The sequence below is a fragment of the Epinephelus moara genome, chromosome 13 (genome assembly GCF_006386435.1).
Source record: "Epinephelus moara isolate mb chromosome 13, YSFRI_EMoa_1.0, whole genome shotgun sequence".
Lineage (NCBI taxonomy): Eukaryota > Metazoa > Chordata > Actinopteri > Perciformes > Serranidae > Epinephelus > Epinephelus moara.
In genome coordinates, this window is record NC_065518.1 from 3,612,567 (window position 1) to 3,638,694 (window position 26,128).

Below are 26,128 nucleotides of genomic sequence, written 5' to 3' on the forward strand. Positions count from 1 at the left end.
CATTTTATAGTTGTAGTTTACTGATGTATGAACAGAGGTTACATAAAACCAGAGTGACCGTCCTCTACTGACCAATCAGACTGCAGGGTTTCTAGCTCCACCTTTTAGTACCAGATCTGTGTGCTAGGTACCCCAACAGAGGGGGGACCAAACATGGGGACGCTAAGGAACGCTTCTGTTGGTACCATCCACAACTTTCACTGTGGGAACTTAAAAAATGTGAACTGTACTGCTCGGGGAAAAGGGAGCTATGGTGGCCTGAGTGGCTCAACGACTCTGGAAGGGTTCACAACCACACAGGGTTTAAAGTCTGCGACTGCGCACCAGTTAGTTTTGCGCCGTCATCCTCTGCCACCAATCAAGACCATGTACGATGGATAGAAAAGGGCAGAGGCCTTTAGCTCATGATCCACTATTTGCTATTTGCTGGTCAGTTATAACTGAAGAAGCCTCTTGGATGAGAGGTGAAACATCTTTAAGAAACTCAAGGAGGTCCAGCTGCCTACGATAGAGCACTGAAGATTGCGTCTCTGAGATATTTCTGCCTCCACCCATACACAAATGGAAGTGAAATTAAGTTTGTGGTGCTTTAAAGAAAAAATTACACTTAAAATGTCTCTTATTTTGGAAGCAGAGTCTCTGTTAGTGTGGATTCATTCTCACAATGCAACTGTCAACAGTTTGCAAAGGGACGACTTCTGTAGTCGAAAGTTGTTCAGATGAAAACTGCTGATATTAAATGTGATTGTTCAACACTTTGAGCACCAAATCAGAAAGCACTTTCCTCTATTGTGTTCTGGTGGAGACAGGTATCTATTATCTGCTCTGATGACAGTTTTATATTTTATATGCTCGCTTCAAAAATAATCAGAAAACATCAGATGATGTCGGATTATTACTGCAAAAACTACAGTCCTCGAGAAAAAGGAAGCTGTGTCTCACATGAGAAACTTATTATTTGCAGGCGCTGTGACACCTGACATGTGGAAGGTGACAGGAAGGCGGTGCGGCTGCTGGTAAACTGCCGCTAACATGTTTCCTCATTCGCTTCACATCCTGTGCACCGCCCAGCCGGGCTGTCGGGGGTTGTGTTCCGCGCTCGGCGCATCGTGCCATCGACAAACAATGCCCTGCAGGCACGACAGCTGCTCTCTGACAGGTAGCTGTTGTGACTGTGTGTGTCTCTTTGTTCACGGGGCCACGCGGGGATCGACGAGCCCGCTTTTAACCCATCAGGCCCGCCTGTGTTTGTGCTGCGGCCGGGTAAACATGACTCAAGAGGGGTTAAAGGTTCTGTTTGTGGCTTTTCAAAATCAATAAATCAATGGGGGTGGAATTAATTGTTTTATAACGGCACATGCGATGCGTTCACTGTCATGTAAATCTCTGCAGCTTTAATTCCATCTGTGCCACAGCAGACACTTGCCGCTCTGCTGCTCCGGCTCTCTGATTATATCACAGATACTGTTTTCATTCTCTGATGAAGTCATTTCTACTCTGCTGTTCTTTTGTTTGTTGTTAAACTACTGTCAATAAAATCCAACTTCCTGTTCATATTAAAAGTCAACCAGGAAAGGGAGGGAAGCGCCCTTTGTAATACTGAGCTCTTAAAGCTCCAGGATTGAGGAGGACATACTGGCAGATCGATACATCACAATATTGTTATTAGGAAAACAGATGCTGACAAAGTTTTGCTTTGGAGACATAATTTACACATATTTACCTGAAAATAAGAATCATTGTGTTTTTGTTACCTCAGAATGAGACATTTATATCTACATAGGGAGTGCGTCCTCGTCTACGGAAGACACCGCTGGTCAGCCAGACGCCACCTGTCACATTGGTATGATACACAGCTGAAAACATCAGTTTGAAGCACTGCTGGTAAAGATGTAATATAAGGAGCTTAAAGGGGAACTAATGTTTTTTTCAACCTGGGCCCTATTTTCCGATCTCCTTTTGTCTAAATGAGTGATAGGATGTTCAATATGTGACATGTCTCCAGTATGAAGCTAGGGCTGACCTGCCTGCAGCCCGTGAGCGCGCGCTATATTAAATAATAGGGCACTCAGACAGCGTCAAACAACGTCAAAATACGTCCACTAAAAGTGCATTTTTTTCACACAGATAGGCTCGGATTGTTAGTATAATTATCTGACAACATAACGGAAAGGAGAAATGAACGTGTGTGTTTACCTTTAGCTGGATTCAGACATGTTCCTCTGCCTGTTGCTGCTCCCTCTCTCTCCTCGTCCACTCTTCAGTTTCAATGAGCTCTGCGTCCGTGTACGTCCATGTACTCCGTGTTCAAATAAATACAGGCGCTCATCACATTCAAATGGCTCATCCAGATACAGTTGGTCAAAATCGGGTAAAGATTCGGACGTTTGTTGTGGCAAGTCAAAACACTCACTCAGAGAGTGAAAGTCTGGCTCTGAAATCTCACGTCTCGCAAAATTTGAGTTGTTGCAGGAAGTTACTGCTGGAGTGACCTTACAAACACGAGGAGTTACGAGTAGTCATGGCTGAATTTTTACCCGATTTTGACCCAGGCCCAGGTTGAAAAAGTTCCCCTTTAAGTCCCTATGAGGTGGGCGGAAATATAAAAAGTCAAAATACACTGGAGTGGAGCTTTAGAAGGTGAATCGTCTGAGCAGAAAATGCTGACATGTTCATTTGTAACTTAACACCACTCAAAAAAAGTTGGCAGAGAAAACTGGTGGGTCGCGGTCCAAAAGTGGGCTGCAGATCCATTCTGAATGGACCCCAAGAGACTCGCAAATGTGTCAAGTTTGCAAAAAAAACCACTTACTTGTACATTTTTACTTACAGTGAATTTCCAGCACAGAGCTTTTATTTTGAAGTGCCATTTCCTGCCGTAGAGTGGGTGAATAACAGACAGCTACAAGCTTAATGACATGGCCAAACGCAAGTATGACGCTGAATGTATTAAACTGTGTGGACCTTAAACTCATGACTAAGGAGAATCTGGACCCCATGATTGGACCGGTTGGGAACCACTGGTCTGGAATGAATTCTGAACTGTTTGTGGAGACGTTTTGGAGTTGGACCAGATCAGTCTCAGTCAGATCAGTTTCAATCATCTGCACCATGTTTTGATCTCTTATGATAACTATCCACCAGATCACAGTTAATTCAGCTGAATAGTGCTGCACGTAGCACCTTTATTAAACTATTATATTTCTGCAGAGTCAGCGTTTGTGCTGTTGAACGCAGCCGCTCCAAGGAAATTAACAAAATCAATTTCACATCAAGTCCCACTTTGTACACACACTTTGTCCACAGGACCGACAGTTCGGAGTTGTGTTAGCAGCATTAAAGCAGAAAAGGAGCCTAAAGGATTTTGGATGAAACAGTGAGGTTTGTATTTTCTATCGATTTCTAGCAGAAAGTTGCAGTTCTCCCCGGGGAGCACCGGGTCTTTCAGTATTCAAACAGTGATGTCGAAGCTTTAAAAGCCTGCGGTTTACCCGCTCTCCAAAGGCTTGTCAATGTGCCTGTTTACATGAGCCGCTGGCAGATTTGTGGTGGCATATCTGAGTCACAACGGATAAATAAACAGGCCTTTTAAACAGTCGTCTCCCTTTGAACAGAGGCGACAAAAAACAGTGTGAAAGGCCTCGTATCCTTTGTCGAGGAGAAGTGGGAAAGAGTGAGAGACGGGGGAAGAAAGAGATACAAAGGCAAGTTTTATCACACCTCCCTGCACCACACGGAACAAATCAGCTATTTATTCCAGAGCAGACATCTTTTTTTTCCTTCCTCTCACCTCTTATCGCAGCGTGGAGTCTTTTCATCGAGTGCCAGGAAGCTTTAAAACACCCAAACTTTCATTCAGAGCAAAGGGACAGGCGGACAGCCATCACTGCATCCTCTGCTGCTCTGATTTGTGTTCGATAAGACGCAGTTTGCTGTGTCAGGATGTCCCGTCACAGATACAGCCGCTGCAGAGCACGACCTCACACACTCCCGGGGCCATTTATCACCCTCCGTGCTCAGTTTTTATATTCAGTAGTGGTTTGGTAGCAAAAGACCATGGCGTGTTAATGCATTATTAAATGACATAATCTGAAATGCTTTAAAATAATTGGTGTTAAGAGTTTTTGTCTTGTTTCATGTAAATACGGCGCCGCTACAAAGGCCAACGAGTGTAATTGCATTTAATCATTAATAACTGAACCTCTGGCTGTTTGTATGTTTTTGGGAAACTCTTCCTGCACGCTACAGTGCAGCAGGAGTTCACGGCCACGAGCGGCTGAAAGTAGGACACTCTAATTAACACAGCGACCACCGCTGAGTACAGTACTGCTGCGTGTGGGAGGCAGCAGGGTGGTACAGTAACTACAGGGGAGAGGAGGGAGCTGAGGCGACGAAATCAAGCCTCCACCTGCTCAGTTGTCCTTGAGCATGTCAGCCCATCTGTGTCTGCCTCTGGAGCGCGGCACTGCGTCCGACCTTTGACCTCCCCGTGGGGGAAAGGATGACAGATTCTCCTGCAGGGATCAATAAAATTTTAAGTCATTGTTATTGAATCGCACATGTGAGCATGACAGCTTGAGTTTAGCCAGCGGACAAGAAGCAGCAGAGTTCAGAGAGAGGTCGTGGTAGAAATATTAAAGGGATAGTTTAGAACTATTGAAGTGGGGTTATATGAGGTACTTATAGTCGGTGTATGGCCTGCAGTAGATGTTAGTCAGCATGCCTGTAATTTGGAGAAGCAGTGCCAACATGGACGATGTACTGCTGTGGACGGGGTCAGCAGCAAGACATATGTTTGCCCAACTCGGTCTCACTCCAAAGTCCTTGAATACCAGCGCTTGGTCAGTGACTTACAGCGTCAGATACTAACGATTATCCACCGACTTTTACCTGGAAGGCCAGTGTTCTCTTCCTCTTAGATTGTTAAGCCAAACCTTGTTCTTTTTTCCTAAACCCCACCATGTGCGTGTTTGTTGAAGGGAAGAAAATAATGAAATTGCGGTGTTGTCCCTGCTCCTCCACATCGAGAGGAGCCAGTTGAGGTGGTTCGGGCATCTGGTAAGGATGCCTTCCGGACGCCTCTCTTGGGAGGTGTTTCGGGCATGTCCAACCGGGAGGTGACCTCAGGGCCGCCCCAGGACACGCTGAACATCGCTGGGCTGGCCTGGGAACGCCTCGGGGTTCCCTCGGAAGAGCTAACGGAAGTGGCTGGGGAGAGGACTGTCTGGGCTTCTTTGCTGAGGCTGCTGCCCCCGCAACCCGGACCCGGATAAGCGGAGGACGACGAGTACGACGGGTATGAGTATTTTTGGATGCCTTTAGAGACTGCTGTCCACCCAGACTCCCGTTGTTTTTGACTGTAAGGATGAATCCATCATTCTAACTGTGCTGTGGGGCCTGCAGCTCTATAGATGCAAACAGGAATCCATGAGTCTGTCAAGATACAAGGGGTCATCCACAGGATACATACATATATGGTAACTTCTCGTAAGGAACATCTCGAGGGGTACCTGTTTCATGATGTATAGATTCACGGGTGGCTTGTGGATTCACTTGTGGCTTATGCATGTAGAATTTATGTCCAGAAACCTACGTGGAGAAACTAAAGGAATGTATACATTTGTCTGTTTTGCACGGACGAAGAACCTTCTGAAACTGGAGAAAGGAATGACCACTTTTGGTTAGGAGCATGTCTTTGTATCTCATTATGCTATCAGAAATGAGCTAATATTATGAATATGAATGAGGATGTCTTACAGGCCTTAAAATGTGGAGTTTGGGGGGACAGACGAGAGAGAGTTTCGAAGATCGGCTGAGTCTCTCCCCGACTACTGCAGAAGTCTGATCTGATAATATGGCTTGCTAATAAAGTTCTCTTGATCCGAAACAAGTCTGTATCAGCGGAGTCTTTTTCTTCACCATCATCTCACCATCTTTTTGTGATTGCAATAAGAAAGGCTTGATAAACTACACAAGCATGTTAGGTTCTGAGGTACTTCCCGTCACTTAAGCTTCTGTTTCCTGTTAATCAAATAACCAGCTCTGGGAACAACTGCTTCTCCTATCAATGGGTCATACCAGATCAGCCTGAAATATTGGCCCACAAGTGCCTGGTCACCCGATGAGCACGTTCTAAAAACAACTGCATCTCTGTTGTTGTCGTAAATGTGGCCCAGATCCAGCTGATGGGAAGAGCTAGAGATAGACTTGCCAAAGTTAGCAGGAGGATACATGTGTGACTATGTCCAGTCTTCAATATAAGATGTTAACAAAGGGTTTATAATGCCAGAGTTGGGGAAAAAAGACCGGCCCTTACAAGACCAGCCATATTCGTCAGAGTGGCTTAGAAGAGAGGATAGAAAAAGGCTGCAGTTCCCCGCCGCAGGTAATACACTGACTATAGATAAGTCCCTCATACAACCCCACTTCAGAAAATCCAAACTATCCCTTTAAGGTGTTTCTGTACACACCAGGGCTCTCATTTATAGAACAGTGCATAGGATCCATACTAAAAATGTATGTCCAATAAACAATTTCTACAGTCAGGCTTCCACCTGTCTGCATCTCCAATTTCCTGTTTCCAAAATGTTAAGTTTCTCACATCAAGTCTGTTTTTATACATCACAACTTTTTTTGCGTGGGAAGTGGCGTACGCCTCTTTCAGGCCTTGTTTTGTGCACACGCAATGCTTCTAAATGCGACCCCAGATCTTTTCACTTCCAGAAGACAACAGGTCTTTAATCTTTAGTTCAACATACCCAAAAGTATCGACCTAAAATTGCTGAGAATAATCTGCAGAGTTCAGTTTTTCTTTCACATTCTCCCTGAAGTCTGAACTTCTGAAGGCAGAAGTGTTCTGACTGTCGGGCACAATGAAAAGGAAGATGCCTGAATAAAGGCCGTCCACTTAATTTAAAAAGCCTTTTCACAGTGAACTTGTGTGGAACAAAATGAAAATGTTTGGATGAAGTTGGTGGGATTTGTCCTCAGCGTAGTTTAGTTGGTGATGCGTGAAATATAAAACACACATGAGCATGTTGGCCGCAGCAGTGTGTGTGTGTGTGCGTGTTTTCATATGAGAACTCCCCCTTTTTCAAATCATCTGCTTTATGATGTGTACAAACCTTAAATCCCATCATCTCCCTGCCTGTTGGTTTAACGTCCGGTGGGTCAGTGTTCCCCTCAGAGGCATCATCAAACTCAGTTCTTCAATATTTCAGCTCATCTGGAACAGAATCACCGAGTCGCCCAAAAACAGGAAGCAAGCGGTCGGTTGAGCTGGAGGGTCAGTATTTAATGGAGGCTCGGGGCAAAATAACCATAAAAGATCATAAAATGACCATGAAAAAAAATATAATTAAGAGGACAGATCTCTCATCTCACCCTGCTCATATTTTATTCATTGAGTTGTTTCATACTCAACCATGAATGTGACTTCTGTCCTCACCAAAGGTCATTTTGGTGACCGGTGACACGGCGGTTCTGTCACCTCTGGAGGAGAAAATACTGACCAGCGTAAATGTTAAAACGGGAGGGGGAAGATGGACGACTACCTCAGGCCTCTTTTAATCTGAGCTGTTGTCTGTTCTTGGCTCAAGTATCGTCTCAATTTAAAGTCCACATTCAGCCAAGGACGTTCTGAATGCTTGGAGGTATTCCTGACAGGCCCTGACTTGTGTGTGTGTGTGTGTGGAGTATCATCCCAGTATGTTTTTTTTGTCAACCACTGGGGACGGTGGAGGATATGAGCTAATAACTGACTGATAAGTGTTTTCATTGTTTTACTGTCATTCTTGTTGTGTCACCATCTGTTGTCCCAGTTGCCAGTTTAGGGTTCTGCGTCCTCCTGTTCTTGTGAGTTTTGGCTCATCTTGTCAATTGACGATTAAGTCCCTAAGCACCAGCCCCCCTTAGTCACTGTTGCTAGGTCAGACGAGCTGCTGGGTGCCGCAGTGTTCATGAGATGGGTGTCAGACAAGCCGACGGCAAGGACTACAGTATGTGATGGAAGAATATATCCATCATGTTAAGTTTAATGAACGAGGGAAAACAACGTGAATCGATGCTTCTGGTCTCAACAAAAAAGTTGAAAAGTCAAGTCATTCAACATCGTTCCTGCACTGTCGGTTACTCTGTGTATTTATTATTGAATCTTGACCATGGTGCTGACGTAAGGTGTTTTAGTCACCTAAAAGATCAATATCAGTTTTAACGCAGGTATTCTGCAAAGTAAAATTACTGTTTCTGTGCCTGTCTGTCCGTCCCATTCTCATGAACACGATACCTCAGGAAGGCCTTGAGGACATTTCCCCAAATTTGGCACAAATGTCCATTTGGTGTGCCAGTAAACCCGGAACTCCGTTAGCGCTTTTAGCACTTCCGGTTCTCTCGTCTAAAAGTCAGTACGTTTTTTGAATGGGATTTTGGTCAAATGTCTCAAATAAGGTCTGTGGTTAACAAAAGCTTAAGCGAGTTTCAGGTTTTGTTCTACGACATAAAACACGTCAGTAAATACCCTACTTGTGAATTTTGAAGCTTTTACGTGTCGTAAAAAAGGCGGTTGCTAACAAGTTGCTCAATACGACTACAAACCCTGTCGGGGACATTAAACGTCATCACCCCCGAACAGGCGAGAGTGCTGGCAGTCCGCCATTACAGCTTCTTATTTAGCTTAAACAGTCCGATTTCCCCATTATACAATGTTTTTAAAATAAAGCGGCCGAAATCAGTTGAAAGCTTAGTGGCGGTGACGTCAAGAGTCATGCGACCGTGGAGTAGTCATGTAGTCCGTTAAAGCCTAACGTTAGCTTTTTACTTCTGGCGATCGCATTTAAGCTTCAAATGCGGTATGAAAGGTGTTCATATGTGAAGATTATCTCGCTGAACAAAACCTGTAAGTATCATAAACTTGTGTTAGCCACAGAGCTTATTTTCTGACATAATCCAAAACGCAATGCAAAAATCACATTCACTTTCAGCGCGATGCTAAACTTCCGGGTTTTGACGTCAGCCCTGGCACACTCTATGATGAACTGATTAAGGTTTTGTAGTCAAGGTCAGTGTGACTTTGCTTCTGTCTCATTCATGTGAACATGGTATCTCAAGAACACGAGAAGTTCCTCAAATTTGGCACAAACGTCCACTCAGACTCATGAATGACATGGTTAGAATTTGGTGGTCAAAGGTCACTGTGGCCTCACGAAACATGTTTTTGGCCATGAAGAATTCATACACTAATTATGACAAGACTTCACAGAAATGTCTAACAGGATAAAGTAATGAATGTCAAAAGGTCAAAGGTCAGCTTGACTGTGACATCATCATGTTTTAACGTCATATCTCAGGAACAGAAGGGGAGACATTTGGTCAGATACTGAATTGGTGACTCTAATCTTGAAACCGTGCTGATTGTATAGATCTTCTGTGTGTGAAGCATCCATGTTTTCACTGACATGGATGTTATTAAATATTGTGACCCAGTCTTTATAATATGTACTGTTTTATAAGTAAGTTAAATAACTTCTCAGGTGCACTGACAAACCCACTCACAAGAGAAACATCGGCCTCTCAGGGAAGGTGGATTTACTCCCCTGGGTCAGAGCCACAGTGACCTGAGGATCCTCCCTGACAGAGATGATTTAGATTTTTTTAACTACAACAGGAACATTTTGATCTTGTGAATAATGTCCTCTCGTGAAATCATCAGCACTGAGCGCTCTGAAGTTGTCCAAGCTCCAGCTGATAAATGGACTTCACTGTTCCCAGTCTGCAGAAAGTCTTAACGCCTCGTCATCATTTATTTAACGAATACGTTTAGGATACAAATACCACATGAATTCTTTATTGCCTCAGAGAATGGAGATTTGTCTTTGGCCTTATAAAATACTCTGAAGATGAGGACAAAAAAGAACAAGTGGGACATGACAAAATACATTACTTAGCATGACAAACGACTCTTGAACTCTGATTCCTCCTTAAGTGGCTTCAGAAGTTATGGCTTTCTCCTGTATGGTTTTGTCCCGGCAGCTCGTTTAAGCATTATCCTGCTCATACTGAGTGAAATGTTTAAAGCCAAGACATTGTTACATAAAATGGAGCTTTCTGTAATTCAGCCTGACATGTTTGGAAACTCAGGGATCTCGACTAGAATTTAATATGAAGGCATGAAAGTTTGAACAAAGCTGAGCTGAATAACATGCGTTTGTAATAATGAACCCAGTGGTGGCTGCCACACAGTAGCAAATGTTAAACTTTTTATACTTTGATATTTTAATAACACAGTACTGAGTTTTTTTTCTCCAAGGTGGCTGATATGTAATTATAAAAGCTTCTTTGTGACACCGCGAGGAGACAGCTGTTAAACAGACTTCTGTTTGAGACCAACAGAAGCAGGGATTTTTCTAAAGATAGATCAGGAAGTTTCCAACTGTGTGTGTAGCAACAGAAATGGGTATTTTTTAATGCCAGGTTGGAATATTTCCTGCTTTGCTTGTAGAGACAAAAGCAGGTGTTTTCTAATGAGAGTTTGGGACATTCCCAGATGTGTTTGTAGTGATTAAAAAAACAGGTATTTTTGGGTACTGGTTGAGACATTTCTAATTTTGTATTATTTAACGATAGATGGGGACCTTTCTGGCAGTGTTTGTAGCGAGAAAAGCAGGTCTTTTCCAATGAGAGCTTGAGACATGCCCTGTCGTGTTTGTGGTTTTAAAAATGGGCATATTTTACGATCAAATTGGGACATTTCTGTTTTGTTTGCAGTGACAAAAGCCAGTATTTTTAACAACAGGTCAGGAGGTTTTCAGCCATGTTTGTAGCGACAAAAGCAGGTATTTTCCAACAATAGTTTGGGACATTCCCAGCTGTGTTTGTAGCAATAAAAGCCAGTATTTTTTAACCACAGATAAGGAAGTTTCTAGCTGTGTTTGTAGCAATAAAAGTGGGTATTTTTTAGGGAAAAGTCGGGACATTTCTCGGTTTGTTTGTAGCAACTAAAATAGGTATTTTTTAATGTCAGGTCGGAACATTTGCCATTTTGTTTTGGCGACAGTCGCAGGTGTTTTCTACTGAGAGTTTGAGACATACCCAACTGTGTTTGGAGCAACAAAAACAGGTATTTTTAATGTCAGGCCAAAACACACCCAGCTTTGTTAGTAGAGACTAAAAGCAGGTATTATCTAACGAGAGTTTGGGAGATTTCCAGCCGTGTTTGTAGCAAAAAAATGTTTGTGTCTCTTTCTTGTCATGTTGTGTCTCCTCTTGGTTGTTTTTTGTGTCACTTTGTGGTTGTTTTACCCATTTTTGTAGTTATTTTGTGTTTCTTCACAGTTCCTTTTCTTCTTTTTCAGGTCTTTCTGTGTCTCTGTGTGGTCCTTAGAGTCTCTTTCTGGTCAGTGTGTGTTAATTTGAGTGACATTTTGCAAGTGAAGGCCAGGGGTTCCCCTGACACTTTGGGCCCCTGGGCCTGTCCCTGCTGGGCCGATTCAGTAATTCATCCATGCTGTCAACATAATGGGTGGAGAGAAGGGTGATGGAGAAGAGTAGAGGAAAAACTGATGCAGCATTGGGGGCATAGACTGTAAAAATAATGGACGTAGCCATGGTGTCATCACCCATTGGTTTGAGGACATCTGTTTTGAAGCTTTGAGTTCAGCATTTCAGCTGTCACCATCTTTGCTTTTGGAGCCAAAAGTGAGCATATTTTTTATGACCCACTCTCAGTGTTTGGAGGTGTATTTATCTGCAGAGACTCTGCCTGCTGCCTGGATTGTCGTAGTTCCTTCTTATTCTTCTTCTTTGCTGTGTTCAGGACATTTATGGGTGTGTGACACTGGGGCTTGATAAAGAGGTTGCGACCAGGTGCCAGACCATTAGCAGCACACAAACTATGAAAGTCGCAGACACAGTGCTGCAAATAAAGCGAGTTAAAACACCAAGCAGTCAAAGTTTGATCCTAAATGAGAGTGAAACTAAGGTTGGCTTTTACTTTCAATTTGCTGGCAAGCGCATTTCCGAACAAAAACCAACAGATCCTGCACAGCATACCTTCAAGATCCAACAGCTGTTACTGTGAGGATGTTAGCGTGCAGTATTTTAACATTATCACCGTCATTTTATTTTTGGAGCCAGAAATGACCGTATTTGGACGTGTAACTTTAAGTCTTGATAACATTTAAGCCCCGTACAGTCATGAATGTTGACATTAGCTACAGAGACCAAAACCGTTTTTTGTACCAGGCTGTAAATATGTTTATTACTGCTGTAAATATCGGGGTCTGTGGGGATTGACCCGCTCTTGAAGCCAGCCTCTAGTGGACATTAGAGGAACTGCAGTTTTTGGCACTTCAGTGTTTGCTCCATTTTTCCAGGCCCAGTGGTTGCTGCTCGCTTGGAGGCCGATGGAGGGGAAGGATAAACAGGAGGCGTGGTGTAAACAGACTCAGTGGGAGGTGATCCGCAGTAAACAGATGAAAAATACACATATTGATAATTGTGTTCTTCAAGTGACGGTAGAGTTCATTTTAAGCCAGTTTGATAAAAATAAATCTTATTGTATTGTGATCCATTGGACTGTGGTGAGCTTCCAGACAACATGTTCATCTGGAGTTTTATTTTGGTGGGTTATTAAGTGATCAGAGCACACACACACACACACACACACACACACACACACACACGCAGAGCGCAGTGGGAGTCGGACAGGTGGAGGCTTCAGCGGCGTGGAGGTTTAGCTGTTGCTCTTTGTGGATCTTTGGGGGGTCTGACTGCTGACAGAAAAATCAATGACAGAGAGACAGACAGAGACAGGAGTGTTGGTTTCACTCCGCAGGGAGCAGGAGGTGAGGATGAGGAAGGATGAAGGACAGAGGCAGTCTTGTATCGATGATGAATAAAATATACATCAAATGTTGATGAACACTCGATGCTGCAGTGGTTATTAAAATGCCGCCACTTTCAAGACAACATGGAAACACTGACACTTTCCAAACATTAATATTCTGTTCATTTAAGTGCCTTTGGTTTCAGATGACGATGTAACTGATGTCTCACAGGATACTGCCCAACACAAGGAAACACCCTGAGTATCTGTGGCTGAATTTGGTCGGACCACATTCTGTTGTTATAATTTTTTGGTGAATTGTGAAAATCCAGAGAAAGCCTCACCGCCGCTTCACTTCTTTGTCACATGTCGTCTCTCGTTGTAATCCGCTGTTTCTCACCTGCAGAGTAATCACTTTGTACCGCAGCTGCATCCGTCAGTCACAGAACACAGCCACGGTCTGTTCTGCTCTTTGTGAATTACATTTGCTCCATTTTCTATACAACAATAAAACACCCTCCAGTGTTAGCAGCTGGAAAGAGCATTTAGTTTCAAAGTGTTCTGGGTGACGGCATTCAGTTATTTGTATGAACCTGTGGAGCCTCACACAGCGGCTCTGTCGTTCAAACACATGTTGTGTGCAGAAGTATGGCTCAAAGCCAGTAATTGCTGTGAGTTTTTTCAGGTTGAGAGAAAAGGAACACACATTAGGGATGGAGATGTGCCGACCGCAATGAGTGTGCAGAGGGGAAGGAAGATAGTCGCACTCTCGCACCCAGTTGCCAGAATAAATGTACGTTTCTACAAACCACAGATACCTAACATTTGTGCAGACGTTTCTTTCCGTTTCAGTTTTTGATTTTATGTTTTGACAATGCTGTGGTGAACATGTGGTTAGGGAACAATTTTGTTTGAGTATTGAAAAAAAAATTAAATATTTTTTGAGTGCCTAAACACAACCACGAAGATACAACTATCAGGACTGAGTCAGCAGGATCCACAGTTATAGAAAAATGTTGGCATTTCTGCAAACCATAGACATGTTACATTTGTACATTATTATGTTGCAGATACATCAGAACTTCACCAGTACCCTCTTCGTGGTGAAGAGAGAACTGAGCTGATGGATGAAGCTTTTGATTTACTGGTCCATCTATGTCCCAACCTTTGCCCTTCACACATCATGAGCTTTGGGTAATGACAGAAAGAATGACCAGCGCAGCCGTTCCACAATGGACACGCATCCAGTGGAATTCCAGCGTTAGGCTGTCTGAGTCTACCTAGGAAAAGCAGAGGGGCCCCAGAACAGAGCCATACCTCCAAATATAACACCGCAAATGCAAATAAAGTCTGTTTTGACTAAAGTGGTCCTGACTGAATTAACGTAAAGTTACAGAGGTTAGGTTTAGAGAAAGAAACATGGTGAGGGTGTATCATAAAATGACTCAAAGTTCACATGGTTCTGAACACGCAACTCCAGGGGAAAGCCTGCTGTTTTCCAACCCATCCACCACCTCAACCTGCCTCCTTATGAGGCCCCTCGGGACTGCTTCTTTGTTTACTGCCGTCAGCGCATTGGTCATGTGATCACGGCCTTTCAAAATACGTGGAATATGTACGAATTTGGATGCATTACTTTTTGTAGGAAAACATACGGGTCCATGTCATTGGTCTGACAGCCCATTGGTCCGACAGCCCATTAGTCCGACGTCCCATTGTTCCGATATGTGATTATACTAGGCTATACTGTATTTGTGTACCATAGAGGATCAGCAAACGCAACAAAAGTAGGCTACTGGTCGAGATACAAGTGTCATAGAGAGTAGAGAATGAAACACCATAACCTCCTGTTATTAACTCTGGGGTCCGGGTTGTGTGGGGAGCTCTCCGCGGTGCTGAACGGCTCCCGGCGTATTTCTGCCTTGATGGTGCGCCGCGACCGGCTCTGGGTCAGCTGGGAAAGGCTTGAGGCGGAGCAGGCTCACAGCTTATGTGTTTGTCACTTTCTTTTTCATTTTAACCCACACCATGATCTTTTCCTGACCCTAACCAGGTGGTTTTTGTGCCTAAACCTAACCAGACCTTAACCACAGGGCATCATGATGATTTCGAAACAATGGGATTAATATGGTCGGACCAATGGGCTGTCGCACCAATGGGCAGACCTCAAACATACAGCAGTTTATGAGAGCAGCCTGCTTGCCTGGGTGTCATCCCACCCACCATCCCCTCCACCTCCAGAGGACAAAGCCAGCTTATATACTACGTCCCTTTGGAAATATTGATATGATACATGAACTGTACGGGTGTACTGTATCCATTGTTTGCAGAAACAAACCAACAACTCCTTCTGGTGACTGGGCTGGAAACGTGTTGCCAGTGAACACTAAGCAGACAAGTTCATTAGAATTATTTCCTCATTGTGTTGATAAAAAAAAAACAGAATCTAGATAGCATAATGTTTCTCTAATAACATATTTGCTTTTGCAAATTCATCGTATGTAAACGTCAGTTTTATGAAACAGGGCTGCTGAGCTGCCTTCAGCTGCTGCTGTGACCTGCCACAGTGAAAACAGATGGATGGATTGATGTCGTATGTAGAACAGTAGTTTACTGAATTTGTGTTCCTCTGCATTTGAAAGCAGTTTACATGAAGACGAGCCACAGATCAGCTCTCAGAGCTATAAACATGCTGAAGTGTCAGTTTTAACATTTATTGCCGTGTGTAAATTAGGCTTTGTGATCGGTTTATTACACAACTTTATTGTGTTTAAATGATTTTTTTCAGCCAATTTCCACCAGATTTTTAATTTTGTTTATTTATGCATGTGGAAATTAAAAACAATTAAATCCGACTGCTCTGCAGGGACGTGCCGTGACACATCTCCAACATTTACACAACTTTATTTCTCCTCATTTCAGTGGTGGAGGCTTCAAAATTACTGTGATTCCGTTGAATATGTTATGGTGGGGCAGTGGTTAGCTTTGTTACATCACAGCAAGAGGGTTCCTGGTTTCCTCTGGGTGCTCCAGTCAAAAAGACATGCAGGTCATTGGTGACTCTAAACTGGTAAAGATAGGTGTGAATGGTTGTCTGTTTCTACAGCCCTGTTTCGGTTCAGTTCAATTCGATGTCCTTTTTTCCGTTTCCACTGTGAAAAGTTGTGGATGGTACCAACAGAACCGTTCCTTACCATCCTGAACCATCTCTGTTGTGGCGGGGGGGCTTCCATAGACAATGCAGCAGTCTGATTGGTCAGTAGAGGACGGTCACTCTGGTTTTATGTAACCTCTGTTCATACATCAGTAAACTACAACTATAAAATGAAAGAGAAAAAAATAACTTCATTCACTGGGCCGACTGCCGGCAACTTTTAAGGTGGAACGTTAACTTGTAATGTTACTCAATGCATGAGTTGATGACGTGAATCCATCAGCACACCTTAAATTTCACTGTGACAACTTTGACCATCACTTTAGTTTTTATATGACACACACTTTTAGTAATGACTTTAAAAATATAGATTAATTTGGAGCGGATTATGTGAAGGTCATATATTCTAATCCTCACTTCCTGTGGGCTACAGCAACACTAAACCCCTGAGCTTGCCTGAGAAGGACTAAATGCACAAAGCTGCTATTTTTAAATATCCCATGGAGAGAGACTCTCACTGCAGCCTGTTCTATTTTGTTCTGAAAATGTGGGCGTGCAGCCTCGTTCTGTGGACGATAAACCAGGTGCAGACTTCCATCTGTGTCACCGCTGATGACATGTGATAATCTGGCAACCTGTCCACTCACACCCAGTGACGGCTGGAATATGCTCCAGCCCACCTCAACCCCTGACAGTTAAAGCAATTACGGAAAATGAATGAATTTATTCTGTGTGGCATCAAGGAGCTGAGACAGGACGCATACGTGATGTCACCAGATGGAAAACCTGTCGAAGCTTCTTTCGAGGAAATGTGAGGGGAACCTCAGAGTTCAGGTGGTTAAACCATTTTGTTCTTTTACAATCTGAAGAGTAGCAGCAGGGCGACTTTTTAACAGGAAGTACACACTAATTTATGAACAATGCTAACAAGCTTCTCCTCCTTCTGTTGGTTGGAGGAAAAACAGCAGGTCCTGTTAGGAGATGAGGAAACCTGCAGCTCCACTTTGACAGAGTGGATTTCCTCTATTTTGCAGAATAAATGAGTGGGTTCAGGAACACCTGTTTTCTTCTCACTTTTCCCTTTAAAATAAATTGTGTTTTTCGGCTGCAGCTCAGCGGCCGCCGCAGCATTTCTCACAAACTTCCGAGCGGCTGAAATGTCACAGAGCACCTCGGCTGATGAATCCTGATTGTATCCAATGACCCAGCTGACAGGGCAGCGGTTAGGTCAGCGTGACATCACCCTTCATCTGCATCACCATGGTGACACATCGCTTCTTCATCCAACCTGAGCGGGACGGCAGCTCGGTAACAGGAGAGAGTTTTGGTGGGTTTCCTTAAAAACTCAAAGCTCTGACCTGGACATAACTCTGAGTCCCTCTGCTCCTAAAAACATGTCCTCTGACACCGAATCACTCAGGGTGCGTTTGATTTATGTGACACGGCTGCCCTCCTGGACAGATTTTATTTCAAAACGCCGCCTCCATTTTTCTCGTTTTTCGAGCAAGGCTGCAAAATCAGAGCATAAAAAATGTTGATGTTTGTACAGGTCATTATTTTTCCTGCAGTTTAATGTGACTGCTTCCTGCCTCGTCTGCAGACAGGGGGCTGTTGTTCGCCAGGAAACACAAATTTAAGAGGCATTTCTCTACTGGACATGGAGAGCAGTGTGACAGGTGTGATAGTGGAGGAGGGGGAGAGAAGAGCTGCACAGCTTTGGAGGGTGTTTGTGGTTGAAATTAATTGCAGGGTGCAGAACTAAATCTGAGGAATAAATGGACTGCACTTGTGTAGCGCTTCTCTAGTCTTTTGACCACTCAAGGCACTTTTATATTACATGTCACATTCACGCGTGGTGGTCGAGGCTACTGCACATGGTGCCACCTGCTCCTCCATAACCATTCTGTACGTCTCATTCTCAGGAACTTAATATCTCGAGAACAAACACCTTGAGATAATGTCTTTAAATTTGGCACAAACGTCCACACCAATAAACATTTAGCACACCTCGCAAATCCCTGTATATAAGTCACCTCATGAAAAACCACCAGAACAGCAATGACTGCTTGTGTGATATCAAATCCATCGATGAAAAATAAAAATGTGCTATTAACTACACGTAAGGTGATGCCATGGAGGGTACATTTAAATCTATAGCACCGTATTCAAGATAGAAAAATAAAAACAGAACACAAAAGTCTAAAACCAAGACAAATTAAACATTAAAGGTCAAAGGTCACTGTTACCTCATTAGTCATGTTTTTGGGCCACAACTCAAGAATTTATTTTCTGACAAAGCTTCCAAGACATGTCTAACAGGATAAAATCATGAAGGTCAAAAGGTCAAAGGTCAGCTTGACTGTGACTTCATCATGTGTTGTCTGACAGCCATAGTGCTGTCCTTGTGATTACCAGAACATCACAACTCACACACCCACATCATTTATGCTGACCCCCTTGGTCACACACACACACACACACACACACACACACACACACACACACACACACACACACACAGGCAGGAAGCTTTATGTTGCCGTCAGTGAATATGAGTTAAGAGTTTTACCTCCAGTAAACATGGAGTGACATTGGAGAACCTCGGAGAGACCACGTACACACACAGAATATATATATGCAGTGTACACACACACACACACACACACATACACACACACACACACACACTGACAGTGACGGGCTGAGCTGCAGCAGTGTAAGCTGAATACAGCCTGAGGTGTTGAGCTGAATGACAAATGTTTGCCATAGTGCTCATAACGCTGAGGGCACACACACACTACAACCTCTTACACTCAGTGTGTGTGTGTGTGTGTGTGTGTGTGTGTGTGTGTGTGTGTGTGTGGAGTGGATTTAGCAAAAACAATATCAAAGTATATGTTGACATGCACTTTTATCATATTTCAGAGAGCTGTTTACAGATTTAGTCGTGCAAACACTGAATCCCATCGACACATGATAAACTCTCATTCTGGTTCACAGAGAACAGAATATTTAAACTGGTGTATTCCCAGTACAGTCGACCCACTCCCAGTCCACCTGTAAGACCAGACCAGGCCTGCCCCTCCCCCCACACTTTTCCAGCAGCAGAATTCAGGGTCTGCTTCCAACAATATAGATTGTTCCAGTCCCTCACATGAAGCTGGTTCTCCGTTCTTGAATTGGACGTCTCTTTGACTGGATGGTGAAAACATTCAATCACTGCCAGGTTAGGAAACATGTTAGCATGCTCCTTCCACCACCATCAAACCTCCAAAGGATCCTCCTTGGGTGTCTTGAACTCCATGTAGGCTGCCACCTCATCCTCGGGCTGCAAAGGTTCATGGCTGGAGTCCTCCACGTCGGTGACCAACATGACCAAAGTTATCAAAGGTTACACTGGTGTCACTGACTTTCAAAATAAAAGGAACTGCAGGATGGATGGATATTTTTACCTGTTACACAGCTTTTTGTGGGTCACCTGTCGGGTACCTGACCCGGTGCAGGACTCTGGAGTACAGGTGTCGTATCTGAGGTCTGCAGAAATGTACAATGCCAACATGTATTCTGGTGATTCTGGTTGACACAGCCAGTAGGACTTTTTGGGCTCATATTAATCCTTTGAAACCTGGAGAGACATCAGTTTTCTTGTGCTGCATTCAGACCCCTTTCACAAGCATTTAACCCTTTGAAACCTGAGTGAAAATGTGCTAAAAGGTGATGAGCAACTTGGCAAGAAATGTCCTGAAAACGGCAAGAAAACAGTAAAATGTGAGAGGAAGAATAACCTGAAAAAGAAAAGAAAGAGAGGGTAATAATAAAAAAGGACAAATGTATGAAAAATGTATTTACAATTATTAAAATTGTATTTTTAGAATTATATCACAGGCCTTTTTTCTTTTCTTTTTTACTGTTTGTCAGGAAACATTCCTGTGACTTTTACTAATTTCTTGCTAATTTTTGGGTCATTTCTTGTGAAGTTGCTCATTACCTCTGCTGTGTGTTCTTGAAAGGAATCAGGCCAATTGCTCAGGCTTTAAAGGGTTAAAAGAAGAGGAAGCATCAATCAGATCTGATGGGTTATAGGTTACAGTCCAACAGTGGTAACCAAACTTCCTGGGCTACATTCAGAGATCCCCTGTGTTTTGTTCAGAGCTGAAATGTGTGTGAACTCTGGCTGTGTGTAGTCACAGGGGCAGCGCTGACTGCTGGTGGTCAGTAAATAGCTCCATACCCCAGTACTGGAGCCCAGCGCCTCTTCTTTTCTACAGTCTTGTTTGTTGTATTTGTGCATGTTCCATACAGGAGATGTGGTGTGTGGGTGTGGAGGTCTCAGAGTTGCTGCAGGGCAACTGACAGAGGTGGGCTGAGTACCAGTGCTCCTGTACCAGGATACAACCTGGCCTCGAGGTTTCTGTGTGTTGGGTTGTTGGAATTCAGTGGAACACCACTTTATTTAGAAACAGGCACCAGGTCAGGGCAGCATAACACAAGACAGGACCACAGCGTTAGATAATCATGACAGACCCACCTTCGTTTATGTTTCACTTTGTTGGTGCAAATACTCACATTCGCAGTTAATGTAATGATCCAAACCAACAGACATGCAGTGAAGCTGACACTTTAATTTTGGAGAATGATTTCTTAACAAAAAAAAAATATATATATATAATATATAAAATAAATAAATAATGTATATATATATATATATATATATATACATATATTTACAGTGTCTAGCTATGATAAATGGTGTAAATTTGGCAAAATTTCTTTAAAAAATATGATTATTTTTTTTACCTTTTTTAAAAAAAATATTTACTTTGTTTATAGAGTTTTACTTTGTGTATACAACCATATGTGTAATTTATAAGAACTTACAATATTCTTTCCACAATCAGAAAGAGAAAGGGAAAAAAATGAGCAAAAAGGACAGTTGTGGTTACAAATTTTTCAAAGAAAGGTATATATGTCCAGTATCTTGAAGTTCATGTATCAGTTAGTCCAGATGTTTTTTCCACTCTGTCATTTATTCCGTTTACTAACAAAAACATTTTCTCTCACTCTAATCTGATAGGTCATTTTCTCCATAGCACAATCTCTCTTATAATTTCCAACCATTCTTGTATCAACTCCTTGTTATTGACTTCTTGCATGTGATAAATAATATCTTGGCCAAATATCATAATTCACGAAACAATCATTTATATTTCCAAGGTACATAACTTTGCAGTCAGTAGGTGTTGCATATAACATTCACATTTTCTCAGAACTGGTGAAGCTTGTGACAATTCCAAAAACTATGTGTTTGGTTTTCGTCTTTATTCAGACATATTCGTCAACATGATTGTTGTTGTTGTTTGTTTGCTCTTTATTTAAGTTGTAATGAAGTAGAGGATTGAATTTTTCCACCCAAACTCCGCCATATCTTTGAGTTTATAGTAGTGTGTTGTATTTTGCACATGTTAAGCCATTCTTCATTTGTAATGATAAGCCCTAAAATCACCTTGAATCTCGTCCCACTGTATACCCGCATTATTACGGCAAGCAGTCTGTTTGAAAGGCTTTAGGTATTATATTTTCTCTATAATAAAGTCCCTCAACTACAGATATCTGAAAATATCTCTCTTTTAAATCCTGAACAATCATTATATAAATTCTGACCTTATGACCGTTCAGACTTTGTTTAAATTATTATTGTTATTATTATTATTATATTAAATTAAACAGTTTCACTTTCCTTTCTATTTTGTATTGTTTAACAAGGTTAAATATACAATATTCAATTTGTGGGAACTTATTGAATCTATTGATTCTTGCAATGTCTTCGTAAGATTAATATTACAAATTAGGGCCTGCACTGTGATGTCTGCTACTGTCATTTCAATATCTTTCCACTTTGCATTTAGTCTTTGTCACACCACTTAACTCGTGGTGTGAGTTCTGCAGTATAATAATCTCTCAGATTTGGCAGTGCCATACCCCCCTTATCTTTGGCCAGTTATTATGTTCAGTATTTTAATTATTTGCTTAATTATTGATTTACTAATTAATGTTTTAATTTTTGTTTTTCATCTGACAGAAGCATTTGTTGCACGTGATGTGTCCAAGGACGGTCATAAATTTGAAAAACCAACGATAGTTTGTATTCTTACAGTTCATAGCTCTGATAAATGGTGTAATTTTGGCAATTTTTAAAGGAAGTATTGGTGCAAATTCTCCGATTGGCAGTTAATGAAATGATCCAAACCAACGCACATGCAGTGACGCTGAGACTTTAACCGGGGCGAAGATCCAGTTTGGGGTATTTTGCTGCTGTGTTTCATCCATTACTGACTGTTCCTGTCAGGCTGATGGCAGCTAACCTGCCACACTGTTTCCCCACTTGACTTTATGTTCACATGTAAAAAAGAACATTATCTGTGAGCAGAGCGAGTGTGAAGGGGACAGCGTACACACACCCACACACACTGTCATCGATTGCCACATACTGCCAGGCGAACATCATATAACGCACCTCAGCCTTTGCCGTTTGTCATGTTAATGTGTGATGTTATTGAGCGACTTCGGGCCTCATCAGCATTCAGCAGCAGCACACAAACACATTCACATGTCAGACACTTGTACACCAGTATACACATGTTAAACACATATACAGTACACACAGACACACACACACACGTTGGCCTTTTCCCCTGTGGTGTGTTGGTGCGAGGCTGCTGTCATCTTCAGCAGAACACCGTCACGGTGGGGAAACAGTGAAGCTGAGGAATACTAATAATACACACACACACACACACACACTACAGAGACATGAGATGTTACATCCTGTATGAGCACACACACTCCTCCTCACCGAGTCTGTGATGTGAATGCAGTGTAGCTGTGCATGTGTGCGTGAGAGCACTTGTACATGATACATAGTGAGGACCCAATCTTGTAGCGCCAAAGTGAGGACATTTTTGAAAAGTGAGGACATGTTGGCCGGTCCTCACTTCCTCACAGGCCTGTGTGAAAGTTAAGACTTTGTTTTACTTGGTTTTAGGGTTCAGGTTATAATTAGGTTCAAGTTGGGGTAAGGGTTTGGGTTGTGGTGGTTAAGGTTTGGGACTGCTCTTTATTGGTTTGAGGATGGGGGGTGGCTGGGGTGTGATTGCATTTATTTTATTTTATTTTTTATTTTCACCCTCTCTGATGCTACAATTATTTTTCCTCCCTGAGTGGCTGGTGGAAAAAACATGACTGTTCCTCCACCATGAATTAATTATTAGATTTTTAAAACGTACCCTCTGATGTTTGAAAGTTAAAAGACAAAATCTTGGGGTCAGAAAAAGTCTCAGTTTTTCAATGAGACGTAGAATGAAGTGATGTTGATGAGATATCACTATTATAAGCTCAGATGAGGTTATGTTGTTTATCTGACGGAAGTGTTCATCGCACATGATGTGTCCAAGGATCATCACAAATTTGAAAATTCAATGATAATTTCTGTTTTTACATTTTCTGGCTGTGATAAATGGTGAAATTTAAGAAAACATGCATTCACTTCGAAAGGCATGTTTCCTTTACAATTTTTTTAGATTTTAAAAGGTTTTTTTTTTTCAATTCATAGTTTTGGCTACAAGAAATTGTTTAATTGTGGTAAATGTTTACTTAGAAAATTAAAAACATTTTTGCCCATGATAAATCCTTTAAATTTGCCAAATGTTTTCTTTGAAAACTTTTATATTTTGTTAAAATTTATGAATTTTTCATTTTTTTTTTTTTTTTTAATCTGATGGAAGCTTTCGTTGCACATGATGTGTCCAAGGACAGTAAGAAATTTGAAAATCCAATAATACTTTCTGTCTTTACAGTTTCTAGCTCTGATAAATGGTGTAATTTTGGCAATTTTTAAAGAAAACGTGTCCTCTAAATCCACCCACATGTTTTCCCTAAAAATCTGCTGTAAAATAATTGCAGAATGTAGCCATTTAAATGTGTATGCCATTTTTAAGTCAAAATAAAAAAACATAGGTCCCTCCCCAGTGCTTAAAAAATTATGTAACATACTTCCCCCTTTTTACACCACCACTTCCTCTCCTCTAAACAACGAACAGTCCCTTAGGGTAAGGGGCCAGGGAATGCCTTATGTCAATGCGGGTCCTCACAAGGATAGAAGTACGAGAATGTGTGTGTGTGTGTGTGTGTGTGTGTGCAGCTGTGAAAGCCCCGGTCCCTCTGAAATGTCATGAAATGGACACGATGTACGAAAATGCACTCTTTCATTATCTCCACCTTATTTAGGAGCTTTTAGGAGCAGTTTGTTCTCCTCACTGAGTGCGAGAATCCAGGAGTTGTGTGTCTTGATGGGGAGGGTGAGGAGGGTGAGGGACGGGGAGAGTAAATGTGAGAATAGAAAGCACTCAGATAGCACATGAATCCACTAAGGCTTCACAATCCTCTAAACTTTATATTTCAGCACTCAGAGCCCATTTTGATAGAGAGTCTTTCTGATTGGCTTCTGGCGACGACGAGTCAATCATATCTGTGAATGGACAGATTGTGTGAAATGTAAAGCTGCGAGTTACGGCCATTTAAATGCGCCATACTGCTGCAGACGGACCCTTTGAATCAGCACTGTGGTACATATGTGAGTCATTGAGATAAGTCGGACTTCTTTATGTGTGTTTCTGTGACTTGATTCAGGGATTTTCTTCACGGGCTGATTGATCTTTTTTGGCTCAGTTAAACACATTTGATCCCCACCCAAAAACGCCTCGCCTCCTGCCAAGGCTAAAGCAAAGCCATCAGTGTAATTAAGGTAATTAAAGAGATTTTAGTGGATAAATGAATGACCCCATTTGCTTTGAGTCTGTGATTGGCGCTCCAACTTCCTTCCTTTATCTTGATTCTGTTTATTCGTCGGTCAAATAAATCTTATCACATTATTAGTGTGGATCCTGCTCTCTGGAGATAACGTACGGCTGTTTTAGGAGTCGACTGCTCTCCGTAGTGCATAATTTGTCTCGTCGGATCAGTAACTTTCAAACTTGGTCAAATGTATTCATACAAGTACTGATCTCAGAAGTTAGCATCCAAACGTGAATTGTAGAGACGAGGCAAGTTAGATTTAAGACTTTTTCAAAGTTGGTCTGAATAAAATTTAAGACCAATTTGATTAATAACTAAAAGACATCCATTTCTTAATGTTAGGGACAAATGTCCAAATGTTTATTGTAACATCAAACATGACTTTTTGTCTCGTGGTGTAGATGACGGTTGAACAGAACTGGGAAATGCGTGACATTTGTTGGCAAGTTTTCTTGGTGATTTTGTATTCCCCACTCTGCATGTGGGATTCCACACTGCTTCATCTCCTTTCATGCCAAGTTTGAAAAACTTTTAGCAAAAAATCAACCAAGCCTCATATGCATATTGTATTGGTTTCAATCATGCCAGAAAAATCTTGGTTGGACAGCTATTATTCATTGAAATCACACTTCCGCTTGTCGTTTAAGGTGTAGTGATGGGTAGTTAGCAGACAGTTGATCCTCTGCTCTGAGCATCCCGGCCAGAAACTAATGCCGGGTTCAGACGGGATGCCTCGTGATGTCCCGACATAAAGTCTAGCATGTTTGATTTTCTTTTTGTCTTTCAGGACATAGCTCAATATTTCGGAAAGGGGGACCTGTATGTCTTTCTCCCAGCAAAGCTGTATCGGTGAGTTACTGTGAGCGAATTGATGAAGCAAATCAGTCAGAGCAAACTCCTGGCCATCCAATGCGGTTTCACTCCGAATTCGTCTAAATCCAGTGCTTGATCAGTGACTTCCAGCATCAGGCAACGCAAATAAAGCTGTCCTTTCATGGCAGCATCGGGGGGAAACGAGGCGGGACAACATCTTAACTAAAGTTAAGGTGGCGAAAGTCCAAGTAGGAGAAATGGGAGGGGTGGTGGATGGGTCCAACAACCACCGACTTTCACCCAAGAAGCTGTTGCTCACTTTCCATAAACTGTAAAGCCAAACCCTGCTCTTTTTTTTCCTAAACCCAACCAAAAAACATCAATATGCAGTGTTGTACCAACGTAGTGCTTTTATTTTGAAAGAGACTGCATGCAAACTGTACATTTCCTGTGAAAACAGAAGCGTATTTTGAAAACAGACAATGAATGTA

The 26,128-nt window shown here is 42.3% G+C and overlaps 1 protein-coding gene across 2 annotated transcripts in view; it reads left to right on the forward strand.

Moving 5' to 3' along the window:
* Positions 1 to 26,128, forward strand: part of grid1b (glutamate receptor, ionotropic, delta 1b) — an 827,749-nt gene that overhangs the window by 594,728 nt on the left and 206,893 nt on the right. The gene's annotated exons all lie outside the window — the stretch shown is intronic.